A 13,825-nucleotide genomic window follows, 5' to 3' on the forward strand; every position below is an offset into this window, starting at 1 on the left:
CTGCAAAACAGGTGTGATGGCTTTGTCTGCTCCAAGAGCACACTGATGTGTAACCCTTGTATCAGCACTCCATTGCCACAGGTAATGGTACAAAACTTAAAATGTACAAGCATGCGGGCCTTAATTAACATTTTCAATTTACTAAAATGTACTTTATAGATCTCTAATTATAGTGAAGTAAGCTGCATTTGTATATTTAGTTAACTGTTTCATTATGCTATCGGCAACCACTTCTGGAAAGTCAGATTTAATACATTTGAACATCTAAACAGTAGAAAAAGTGTTACGCTTTGACTGCATTCGATGTTAATGGTTAATAAATTCCTAAAGCTTCTGTATCAGAAAAAAATTGGCATGTAAAGATTCATTTTTGTATCAAGAGTCAATAAGTGCTTCAATTATCTTACTATAATGCTGTAGCTACAGAAAAACTTGCTAGAAGATAATGACAGAAAACAGATTAAGAACTTCAGCCTATGAAGTCACATGGGCCTGTAGGCACTGTGGGGACGCCACTGGGAGGCATAGAGCATGTAGGAGAAAATCAGTTTGATTCTAAAAAGTGCATGGCTTAAGCTGCTAAACTCAGCCTCTTCTTGAGGACACCAGGAAAAAAACTTGCACTGTATTGTGGCTTAAAACTGCCAGCTGACACCAAACGAAAGTTGTTGCCGTGCACTTCCTTACAAAGAGACGATCAACAAAATTCAGTGGCTCCTGCAAGCCAAGGCAAGAGCCAGGGAGCCAGCTTGTCTGGATAGAGCATGCCCTTGTGCAGTGAGACAACCCTTCCGCACATCCGTTAGAGGTTAATTATGGGCTGTCTTTGCCTTACTCAGACTCCACTGTTTGGTTGGACATGTAATGTCTAAGTAGAAATTTCATTGATTTTATTATATACAGCCAATGTTTTACATGGCAGGATCAAGAGACAGAAGACAAAGAATGATTAACTGAGAAACAGAACAAAAGCAGAAGGCCAGCAAGGGCAGACACAAGGATCAGGAGTCAAGGACAGATGAGAGCAGGGAACAGAAGAGGCTCTTCGGAGCTACAAGCTAATTACACGTAGCAAGGACATTCACTGTTCACTGTCAGGACAGTCTCACTTTCCCTCCCTGTCTTACTCAGCCATTACAATCAGAACCATGGCCTTTACTACTCCTGTCTCTTAGGAGATGCATGTTATTGCCCAGCCCAAGGGGTCCTGACCTCTGTGATGACTGCAGAGCCTCTCCTCCTTAACCTGTCCGCAGAACAAAATGTGTGTTCTGAACACAGCTTATTGTCCTGCTGCTGGTGTCAACTTGCTTCAGCAAGATGACACTAAAGGTTCCCAGTTATCCGCCACCAGGGTGCTCCACTTGATTTCCCCAGCAGAGATCTACGGTTAATCTGTACTGCAGTATGAAGGAAAGCCCAAGTTAATCCAGAACTGAATCAGGCATTTCATGCTGCAATACAGCAATGTAGATCAGGAAGCACTAGGAAAGAAGCAAGACAGTCTCTCTAACAGGACATTATCAAACTGCAAACATGAGAAGACCAACTGTTGTCTGCCCACAAACTCGGTGGTCGTAGCAGATGTGCTCCCACTCTAAACAAGCATCTCACACAGAAGCTCTCCTTGTTCCAGGAGTTCTTTTCCAATCCAACACTTGACTACCAAGAAGCTATTTGAAAACTGTCATCAACGTTTTAAAAAGAGAAGAATTTGAGCATCAAACAGTCAGATTGGAACACAGATAATTATTAATCAAGTCTGGCTTGCATTCCAGACCAGGCCAAGAGACCCTCAGATCTGCATGTAAAGATCAGACAGTCACCTGAACAAAACCACACAGAAACCTCTGAGGTATTTAAGCATTCAAGTGGAATGTTGCACTGTAGAGTCTTGCTTTAATGTGGATTACCAGCTGCCCTTCATGATTCGGGTTATTTAAAATAAAACAGAAGCACCAGTGGGGGACATTGCTCACAAAAATACATTTGTGCATCTGAATGGCATGTATGGCAATGGGAAGTATTGGTAATGGTCGGACTGGATGATTTTCTAGGTCTTTTCCAACCTTGATAATTCTGTGATTCTGTAATAAAGCTCTCCGGTATAAGACTGATAAGATATTAATCCTAGGTATTTCTGCCCAGGGTTATATACGTTTCCAGTTTCATATTTCCAGACCAGCTCTTTCTCTAGATTGCTCTGAATTCACAGAAACCAGCACAGCCAGCACATGGTCACTCCTGTCCCATTGCCTTGTGCTGTGTTCTTCTGTATCTGTCATCAGTTCCTGGGTGGAGGTGCGCCTGGGGATACCACGGGCTGAGGACAATACCTCAATGCCAGACTGCAATCTGAATGCAGCATCTTTTCTGGAGCTCAGTAAACCAACACTGTCATCTGAGATTGAGGATTATGAAGATTGGAAAGCAAAAAAAGAAGAGCCTTCAAATACCATTCAGTAGGAAAGGAGAAAAAAAAAGAATTTCTATAGCTGTTGGCCTGGTCACTCTATCAATAAGCCAATAAAAGAGTTTCATTATCTACAAATGAGAGCTTTGAATGCTGCATCATTTTTGCACTCTCAGCGAGATACTGAGTATCTCCTGGGTTTCCCTGTTCTCTGTCGTCAGTTCTGAAGAGCTGATGTCACCTGGCAGAATAAGCTTTACACAAGAACACCAGAACTCCTCAGCACTCATCAGCCTACAGACGTGGGAGAAAATCTGTGGAGAAGTGACCAAGCATCATAGATAGCAACAACTGCACTCAGTACTTGGAAGGACAGGGAAAAAAATGGCAAAGGGTAAAATGCGCTGAGTGGGAATGGCAGCTGCTTTTTCTTACCTGTCTGTCTCCTCCTTTGTTTCTGCACAATCTTTATCACACACAACAGTGGCTCCTTGCACACTATGATTGTGGCCTCCTGCAGCCAAATACTGTACACACATACTGTGTGGGAAACTGTCCTTACCAATGGAAGTTTTTGTTCCAAAAACCAGAATAGAAAACAGCTGCTGGTGCCTGAACAGCAGGAAAGCAAAGCTTGGTGATGAAGCAGCAGTCACACCTTACTGCCTGAGAGAATTCTGGTGCTTGTAAAACTGTCCCTATATCACAGCTCCAGACAGAGCTCTCCTCACTTTTCTCAGCCAGGTTCACAACAGCTTTCTCCCACCAGTTAAGGAATGAAAAAACACCATCCTTGTCCCATACCCACTGCTGTCCCCCTTCCTTGCCTCTATCTTTGACTTAACTAACCGGCCAACTTCCAGAATAAAAATTCTTGCAGAAAAGTGCCAGAGTTGTTTATCATCTGGATACACCAAAGAAATCACTGTATAGTGTATAAATCATTTGTCATTATCGTCCCCTGAAAACTCATTATAATAATAGCCTAATCATTGTGATATCCACTCGTACTGCTCCCACAAACATTAATCCTCATTATTCATCTGATATTAATGTAAATGTCACAAACACTTCCACATGGTCTTCCAGACCTCGTGTATGCTTTCGCCATCCTGGTTTCTGCCTTGAAGAAAAAAAAGCTTTTCATTCATTACTTGTAGACAGACGGGCACCAAAGTCCCATCACTCGTTAACTAAGCTGATCCTTTTCCTTGGGTGTCCCAGTGTCTTCCTTTTAGTGAGAAGCACTTCGTACCTCATCATTGTGCAAGCTCCTTGATTTGAGTGCTCTGCCTTTTCATTTTGTTATTTTGTACACATCCCACAGAAGCTGATTACTACATCAGTGCTCAACAATTAACTCTAGAACCATCAAATCAACCTGATACATAAGTCGATTTAAGCAGAAGTGAAGAGCTGGGCTTTCCTACATGCTCTCTTCTGTGCCTGTGCACTCTGCTGGACAACAGAGAGGGACCGTTCTGCAGGCAGGTCACACCAGCACCACTCATTTTCATGTCAGGCAGCCCATGGCAAGAAAGCACAACTACTGGTGAGCAGCATATTCTCCTATGGTAGCAGGAATGGGGATAACACCGTCTGCACAGTCCAAGCATCTTTTCACAGAGCCAAGAGTTTTAGTACCAATTCCTTCAATGCTCTTCTACATTTCACCAGCCCTGCCTTAGACACAGCTAGAATACAAAGTATAATTCCACAGGAGCATCAGCTAACCCATGCTGCCCTCTTCAGGAGCTGCTATTAATTCATTACCAGTGTGCAGCACAACCCTGCTGGGTAGAGAATTTAGGCTGATTTTCATAAACAGGCCCATCAAGAAGTTCATTTTAAGAAAGAAGAAAAACGTTATCTCTATCTGAAGATACACGAGACAGAGCATTAAGAGCATCTACCCAGCTTACTCGTTAGCAAGCTCCTGAAATCATTTCCCCTGTGTTGCTCCAGTGTGCACAGTACAGCACATTGAAATGGGGCCTGAGGAGTGCTCTCAGCAGAGGAGGAGCAAAACCACTCGTGATGCTGAGCCCTGCAGAGGTTTTCAGTTCACTGGTCTGAGTAGCACAAGGTAAAGACAGTGCCCCTCTAGAGGAAGAGCTTTCCCTACTGCACCAAATGCTCTGATGTTTGACCCAGGCTTGTAGAAAACAGAATCAGCTTTTCTTCAGGAAGGACACACGCCTAGGAAAAGCAAAGTTGAAGAGTGGGGCAGTGATGGCAGTAGCTGTGCTCTTTGTCAGTAACTGGGAAGTGCAGAACAAATGAGAGAACAGCAAAAGCATTAGTCTGTGCTTCAAGCCCTGATGCAACACATGCAGCACATATCCGCACATTCCCTGATGACACAGGCTGTCACACTCACGTCATTATGAGCTCAGCTGCTTGACCACAGTCACAGACTTGGCACTGAAGGGTCCTACTTTGATGGAGGACTTTATTGCTCAGGAAGTAACAGAACAAGCCAGTTTGTCCATCCGGTGACAGGAATATGTTGTGTTAGAACCAAAAGGATGGGCAACTCCTGCAGAGGAGAGAAAGGACACCAGGACCAAATACACTTGTCTGGGCCTTGTCCAGTCATAAACACCTGGAGTAGATATGGGGAAGGGGTGAATATCGAACAACACACACAACAGAGTAACAATCAAAAGGCAAACATAAATAGGTCGTGTGAAGTGGGAACGAGGGGAAGATTTTAGCATTACATCAGTATGAGGAAAGACCAGAAAGTAAGCCAGTTAGAGAATTCCAACTATTTATATTTCATTAAGCAGTTCAGAATTCAGCACAAGTATGTGTTTGAAAGGCACAGCTCTATCTGGGAAGGTCACAGTCTACCACGTACTGCAAAGAGCTCCCAGTAATGCTGCCTCAGTGAAGGGCTTTAAGCTTCTACCCATTACACAAGAGAAAAAGCTACACCTGTCATATCCAAAGCTGATATCTGGAGGCAAGCTAAGGCACATTTCAGAGATAGTGCTTATAGTCCAATGATGTTTAAATCTTTTGCTCCCATCTGCCACCCAGGGACATCTTTGCATTTTGCTTTTATTTATCACCAAAGTCTATTCTCGTTCTAGCCTGTAGAGGCTGGTGAGCTGCATTTCTTTATTTTTCATTCCAGGGAAGTATTACTTATGTTGAACCCATTTGTCCCTAACAGAGATGTAAGATGTAGCTCCCTAGGAATTCAGATGTTATTTAAAGTTCTTTTCCAATATCTAATTTGCCTTTTATTTATTTAGGGAGTTATTTCAGCCAGAGCCTTGCTATTGAGAGACACCATGACTTGTTTACAGTGCTGGTCCTCAAGGCAGCCAGGAGCTCTGGGAGTCAGGCAAGCAGCAACATTATAGATTAAAGAAGTAATTACAACATAGAATACAACACTAAATAAAAGTAAAACCAGCAAAGACAAGGGAGGAAAGGGAAACAAATTGGGGAAAGTACACTGGCGTTCAGAACAATCAAAGCGAGGGGCCAGGACTCAGTCACCTCATTTTGGAGCAGTTCTCCCTGTGCATGTTGTGACACTGTCTGTGGCTACTGAACAGGCTGGCATTGCACCTTCCCAAAGGCTTTACACCAGGTCTGCCCTAAGCAGATGGCTCCTGGACCACTTCAGCAAAATAATTGTCTTGTTGCAGCATCAGCGTGGGGCTGATAACTCCCAGCACCAGGTACATGAGGTCCTGTCCATGCCCAGCCCTGTTTTGTTGCTGACGTACAAAACCTTTCAGTCTAGCATTTCCAGCCCCCTCACAGTACAGCTTACAGCCAGACATACAGGGATGTCTCGGTCACGTAGCAAAGGCTGAGCAGCCTCACTCATGTGGACCCTGCCTGTGTTGAAGCCCTCCTGTACCGAGTGAGCTCAGGTCCCTGTGCACATCAGTGTGCTGCCAGCTGGACACTACCTCTGTAGTATCAAAAAACCACACTGTCCTGAACTGCCTGGGCTCCTAAGGAGCATTAAGACCTGTCCTGCCCCGGACACAAAGTAGCTGCTAATTATTCCTTCTGCTGTTGGTTTCCTTTAGTCTCATTCTGTGATCACTTAATGGGAAGTAGATTATGCAATAATTGAGTGTTGGAACCAGCAGATCCCTCCACAGCAGGAGATATACATTATTTACCCATAAAAAATATTTCAATGGTTATTACTATGTAAACTGTGATTAATTAAATTCACAGGAATTATTTCTGAGGCATGTAAATGGGAAGATTCCTGCTGAGGAAAAGCTGGAAAACTGGCTCCATCCTGACAGCAACAGGGCTGTGAAGCAAGAGGAAGCTCTGAACTTACCCTGGTGATTCTTGCACTTCAGAGAGAAACAAAGCATGCAAGGGTATAGACCAGGGCAGTGGGTGCCCCATTCCTGGAGGTGCCCAAGGCCATGGATGAGCCCTGAGCTGCCTGATTTGGGGGGGACAGCCAGCACACAGCAAGGAGTGGAGCTAGGAAGACAGTAAGGTCCTTCCCACTTACAGCTTTGGAGCTTTCTGAGGCAGAGGGAGATGGGTCATTGCTATTTAGTGCTCACAGAAGGATTTGTCTCCACTATTTTAGCTTTTACAACAACCTCATAGCAAGGAGTTCCACAGCTGCACTGTGTACAATGTGGAAAAATACTGCCCTTTTCTTTCAGCTTTGAATTTGACGTGTTATTGTGTCCTTCCTTTCACCCAAGCTCCTTCATAAACAGAGGCACTGAACAATCATTCCTTCCTCATTCTTCCTATCCCATGTGATATTATACATTCATATTTCTCTTAAATGTCCCTTTTGCAAGCAAGGCTCTCACCGAAAGAAAGCCTTGCAGATGTTTGATCATCTTTGTCACTCATCTAACATTTTCTAGTTCTGCTCTTTGCTTTCTGAAAAGGAGGATCAGCACAGTGCAGAGTACTCAAGGTGTGCAACACCTGCAATTTATGCTAGGACATAACCATGTTACCTGCTCTTCTTCTTCTCTTAGACCTGACACATCATTTACATTTTGGATTACTACTAAGTGCTAGGCCAGCGCTGCAAATAAGTGTATTATAGAACCCCCAAGTCACCTTCATTACTTAACGATCTCTGCTGTACTCATTACTGTACACATAAAGTTAGCACTGCTTTTCCTTCTGTTCATCACTTTGTGTTTATCTACACTGAATCACGTCAGATCAGCCACTCGCTATGCAGATGGATTCCCACAGCTTTTTGCACTCGACTCTTATTTCTACTGCCTTGAATAGCTGAGTATTGTCAGCAAACACGCAGCCACTGTGCAGCCTTTCCTCCAGACTGTGCCTGGATATGTCAAACAGCAGAAGCACTGATCCCTACAGGGTTCAGCTGGTGACCTCCCCCTGCTGTGAAAACTGACCATATACTCCCATGCTTTTTGAGCTACATGTCCATCTGGGAACCTGTCCTCTTATATCCATAGCTGCTTACTTAGAAGTTTTTGACCTGGGTCCTTCTTGAGTTCTTTTTTGGAAATCCAAGCAGGATATATAAATCCATTTTTCTGTCCTAGGTTTGCTGCCTCCTTCAGAAACCTCCAAGAGATTTATGAGACATGTCACCTTTCTCTGCAGAAGCCTTACATTTTTGGTGCATCACATGCATTCCAAAATGAACAAGACCCATGCTGTATCCAGGTTTTCCCTAGTGAGGTTACAATGATTAATTAACAGGGACCTTTCCCATATACTAGCATTCATATATCCTTGGTATACAGCCAGTTGTTCTCAAGAAATGCTGCCTGAAGCCACACTGAGACAGCTGGAATAGGTACCTCTGCTCCTCCCTGCATATCAGAAAAGTCAGATGCAGCACAGTGAGGAGAAGGTGAGCTCTTTATTGTGTTCATGGTAATACTCCTTTCTCTAAGGGCACACAGGGAAGCTTCCTGGCTGTAGCATTCCAATCTGCAGTTCTGCCACTGGCAATGGGAAGCTCATCTCTGTCCACTCACGCAGCTCAAAACATCTCCCAGCACAGGGACTCCTAAAAGCAGCCTTAAAGCTAAAGGGGTTTGGTTCCATGCTCAGAATAGCTGAACAGGTGCAGCAGACAGTAGTCAGAAGCAGCACGTGTAACCTGGGAGCCGTTTGTCACCGACTTTGTCTGACTCCTTAGAGTGAAGAAGACAGAAGAATATAGTATTCATCACCTTAAATTCTGTGCAGTGACAAAGCAGCAAGTGCATGTAACAACTGAAATACACTCTGCAGACAGTAACGGCCACTTTTAAAGTGTGATCTGATATTTGGATTATGACGGAGTCTATCAATTTTTGCTTTTGTATTAAAGTTGGTTTTTTTTTCCATCTGTTGAAAGTGGAGCTTTGTGATTTCACAGCGCATTACACTTTATGGGCTTCATTTGCTGCACCCAAAGAATTTCATTCTGCTACATTAAAAAATACCTTGGGATGCTGGATATGCTTTTAACTATCCAGGGCATGCCGTTGTGTGAAGCTCCTAGCAATGAGCTTCATTGAATGTTTAGTTCATACATTTATGATATGTAATAATATTATATATATTGTAATTACCAATGAATTACAATTCATTAAAGCATTATAGAAATATGTTTTACTATCAAATAATATGATGTAATCTATGAGGCATATTGGCCTTGTTGCAACAATCAGAATTCTGTCCCTATCTGTGCCAAATTCGTGGTCATCACCTCAGCTTCTACCACACTTACTGGGAAAGGAAATACTCGATCTCTGAAGAATGCTTGAGTATCTCTCAGTGCTTTCATTTTCCTGTGTGCCACACATAGACAGAGGAATGGGAAACTACTCTAAAGTTCATTATGCTGCTGATGTCATGCAGATCTGTACTACACACATGCAGATACACTTGGGTGTGCTTACGCTCATGTGGTAATCTTGCACTGGTTGTTCTAGCCAGTGTTACCAGTACCAAATCAGGACTGGCACTTGGAGGATCATCCCAATTGTATCACCATGACTACCATCCATTGCAAGTACCATCACAAAACCAACTACCGAATATGTCATCCATCCTTCCTCAACAACCAAGCACTGTTATTACCAGTGATGTTGCTTCAGTAGCATGCCTGGTCTCCCATTTTGTCCTAGGTTCCAAGGCTGCAGCCCCCTGCACACTTGCCCTGCTTGTTACTGTTACTGCACTGACTCAGATCTTGCTGTCATAAGATCTTTCTGCAGAAGGATCTCGCTACAAAGTGAGCTCAGCAAGGTTTAGTACATTGCTCAGCCAAAGCCTTCCTACTGGGTCTTCCCCTGCTGGCCAATTACTTCACAAAGCTGTTAACTGGAACTGATGGTTTAGCCCAGCAGGTGATTTGAATTAGCATGTAAAACACAGTGCCAAAAGCAGAAGAAGGGCAAGGCACTGCACCATTGTGCAATCTGAGAGACCACCTTTTAAGAGCATCACCACAGTCCACAGTTTCCAAACACAAGCTGTGTGGAAAACAAAGTGAGGTCACTCACTAAGAAATGCAGCCCACTCCAATGATAATGCGTATTACATTTCCTTTTCAATCACCACGGGGAGAATTTCCAGGGCAGAAGAATCTGCACAGAGCTTTCATGGTTTGTTACAACACAAAGGGGTAGTGACTGCATTGACCACATGCTGCTTCTGTTATCTTCTGCACAGTGGTCCAGAAAGTTTCCCAACAGGCCCAGCTGGCTTCAACCAGAGGGCTCCCAAATGGAGGGCATCTCTTTCCATCACATGGGTGAAAACACAACTGTGACTTTTTCTATTATTTCTCCTGACCTTGGCAAGTAGCTGCTCATTTTCCAAGCAAATAGCAGTGTGACCGGACTTTGCAAGGTGCCAAGTACTCCAGCTCTGGCCAGACCCTCTGGATGCTCCACGAGGAGCTTTGCTACCACTCACACCATGCAAGGTGGGTACAGTGTTGCTCAGGAAGAGCCAAAACTCAAATTCCCCTCAGTGTCACATACAACATCTTGGATCTAGTCGGGAGGAGGCAGCAGAGCAGCAGGCATTCCTGCCACTGCAGCAAGCATCCATCTACAGTCTGCTTGTCTTGAAAAGAATGACAGAGAACAAAGCTAAGAATAAGCCTCCTGTTTCCTGCTGGGCACACACAGCACCACAATAGAGTGGAGCTTCAGTTTTTCTGCTCTGATTCAAAGCCAAGTGGCACCAAACTATATACAAAGCAGAGAGGCAGCAGGCATCGCAGGCAACACTGAAAAGTCAGAGCTTGATGTGTTTCTCTCCTGCATTTTCTCACAACCTCCAGTATTATTATAGTGACGCACAACAGCATAGAATATAATTGCTGTAGTGATTACTTACAGCCATTACATTAAGCTTGAAAATGCTCCTTTCAGATTGAACAATGTTTGGTTTTTTTTCTCAAAGTCAACAGCTGGTTCACAGCTTGAAAGCAACAGTTAAGATAAATTAAATAAAAGGGGTAATAAAATCACAGACTAAATTTAATTTCTGAAGCAGATGCAAACTCCAGCAAAGCCTTTTAAATATCTTTTTAAAACATCCAGAGAAACAAAAGTCAATACGACCGATAATTATACTGTGCTCATTAATAAGAATGTGGTGTATGAGCACAAATAACTGTGTACACTTCTAAATGTACTTAAAACAGAGTACAGAAACAAATTCATGCAGCATTTATAGCCCCAGTCTGGGAGATAAATCAAACAGAAGTTTCCAATGGATGTAGTAAATCTTGGGAGGAAGGAAAAAAGTGTTTACATACATATTCTTCTTCTCAAGGTATACATGCATAATATATAAAGTAGTTTATAAAAAGGACTTTCTTACCCTTGGGATAAAAAGATTATCCGATATAAGCTCAAGATCAGGATGATGCCAAGAGCCATAACCAGCTCTTGGAATGCTCTACTGGAGCAAAATCCAACCTTTCCAGTATCTCTGGAGTACACAGCCTCACTTAGATGCCAACAGGCTTTTCTCTGGTCTGGTTTTCTGGTTGTTTTGGTCCAAAAAAATGAGTTAAATATGTAAAAGAGGATGTATCCCTGTACCTTTAAGAAAAGACAGCAGACACATCTCTGTGCAGATGGACTACACCAAATATTTTGTGACACTTAATGCACGAGTGAATGCACAGAACAAGAGGATGCCTTGGCATATATTCAGTATGTGATTCACCTCACCTACATTTATCTGCCTGAAAAGCAAGGAGGTCATCTAAGTTAGTCATTCAGCTTCCTTCTATAGCCTGAGGAGAGAAACAGACATCCACAGAAAATAATTTATTCCACTTGCTCGTCCACCATAACCATCCTATCTCAGGATATGATATATCTATCAGGCTGTGAAAAAGCCCATGCTGAAGACATCTCTTTCCAGTCTCTCAAGAGCCCAGAGGAGCAGCTAAAATAAAATGAAATCCCCATCTCGGGTCCCACTGTAACAACAGGGGAACTTACTGCCATCGAAGTGTTTTGTTTCTTTTAATGTTGAAGAAGCTGTTCGAACCTGTTTGCAAATATAAAGGAGATTTGAACCGATATAAGCAAAGAGGGAAATAACTGCATTTCTTAAATAGTCTGACTAAGTTCCACCCAACAAAGGTAACTAAGGCTACATACAGTAAGCTATACCAAGAGTGAATATGTCTCGTTTGCATGTATGTCCCAGATGGGTGTTTCATAACGTTTTTGGGAAAAGAAGCATTTTCCAATGATTTCTGAAAGTAGAACTGGGTGTGCTTTTATAGCCTGCTCCAGAAAGAACACTGTGTGTCCCACACACACCGCACTGATATGCATTCCAAAGCACCAAGCAAAATGTCACCTTAACTCATGGAAAGTTATTCCATCCCACAGTATCAGAGAAATTACAACAATATGTTGTTCTACATGAAAGTACGTGGCAATGCTATTTGTGAGACCTGGCAGCTGCCACTCTCAGCAGAGCAGATGGCAGCGATAAAAACACAATGCGGGGAACAGGTTGATAAAGACATATCCATCATTACACTTTTGCTTTACAGCAATGCTCAACTCGAAGATACAATCAGAACGCATGGGCCTGCCACTCTCGAGTAGGAAGAGTTTTGCTTATCTGAACAAAACAATTCTCTTGTAATGATTAATCCTGGATGTATTATTAATCAATATTAATCATCTCCCATCCACGGGAGCAGGCAGAGACAGCTGGGAAGGCTTTCAAAAATCTTTAAAGACTTATGTGCTCATCCCTTTGTTCTTCAGACAGACAGACAACCATTCATCGTCCCTAATGGAAAATCAAAGTCAGCCACGATAACACTGTCATGGCAATCATCAGCTTACACCCTCAACAGAGGATCACAGGGCACATTACACTCTCATTTTCTTTTCTCTCTTTATTTATTTGTTTGTTGCCATGCAGAAGGCATCAAATGAAAGTAATTCTCATGGGAGGCACCAGCCACCAGACCTGGAAGGAGAAACGATCTACTTACCTTAAAGCACACAAACTGATGGACTAATGGACTAACTACTTTAAATTCCAGATGAAAATCTATTAGCTTTTGTAACAGAAAATCTAGGCCTGAGGCATGAATATAAAACACAAATATAATGTTTAGTATATGACCTCCATCCCTACTTTTTTAAGATTAATTCTACCCTTGCACCCTCAACAGCAACAGTGGGGCAACCCTGCTGCCATGGGCTCCCTAGCATGGCATGCAGCTCTTACTCATGGCTGGCAAAAAAAATGCACAGCTAATGGTGGTGACTGTGTTGGAAAACAGTGCTTTGCAGCTGAGACTCTGCTCTTTCATATACAGAGTCATTGTGCTTTGTGCTTGTTGCCATTTCCATGGAGGTAAATAGGAGGCACTGCTTTTGGTGTGATCTCTGCATACAAGGCCTGTGACAAATCCTCTCCACTCTGTACAGCCCAGGCACAGGTTGGATGCTGATGGCCTGATGATGACTTGGAGTCCCAGCACTGAAATGGTTCATACCAGCTTCATAGCAAGCTAGACCGCAACCTTAACAAGATGTATACAGAACTAATATCCCTCAAGATACAGGATTTATATAACACTGAGACAGTCATAAAAGCATCACAAAACGCCATATGTTTCAACGTAACTTCCATAGTTTTACCTTGGAATGTCATCTTCATGAAAATACTTCCTAAAATCACTCCATTAAACGCGAAATCCACTCAATTGCTTTTTCAACTGCGGGAAAGCTGGCAAAGCCCATCGTGGCTTTAATGTCCTGTTAGTCTGGGACTGTTTGAGGGGCTATTGGGGGTGAGCCCCCCAGACTAACTGTCCTGTAAGACGGACTGGGACTACATCACTAGAACCTCCATCACCTCACACCAGCACCAAACCCGCTCTGTGCCGCCCCGCCCCGGCCCAGCCGT

General features: G+C 43.2%; 1 long non-coding RNA gene across 1 annotated transcript in view; it reads right to left on the reverse strand.

The window, feature by feature from the left end:
* Positions 1 to 13,822, reverse strand: part of LOC107320718 (uncharacterized) — a 138,435-nt gene extending 124,613 nt beyond the window's left edge. Inside the window, exon 1 of the long non-coding RNA XR_014934089.1 lies at positions 13,558 to 13,822. This is a non-coding gene — a long non-coding RNA (uncharacterized LOC107320718). The remainder of the gene's footprint in view (positions 1 to 13,557) is intronic.
* Between the last annotated feature and the right edge of the window lie 3 nt (positions 13,823 to 13,825).

Source organism: Coturnix japonica, chromosome 13 (genome assembly GCF_054131305.1).
Source record: "Coturnix japonica strain WE chromosome 13, WE-NBRP24, whole genome shotgun sequence".
Lineage (NCBI taxonomy): Eukaryota > Metazoa > Chordata > Aves > Galliformes > Phasianidae > Coturnix > Coturnix japonica.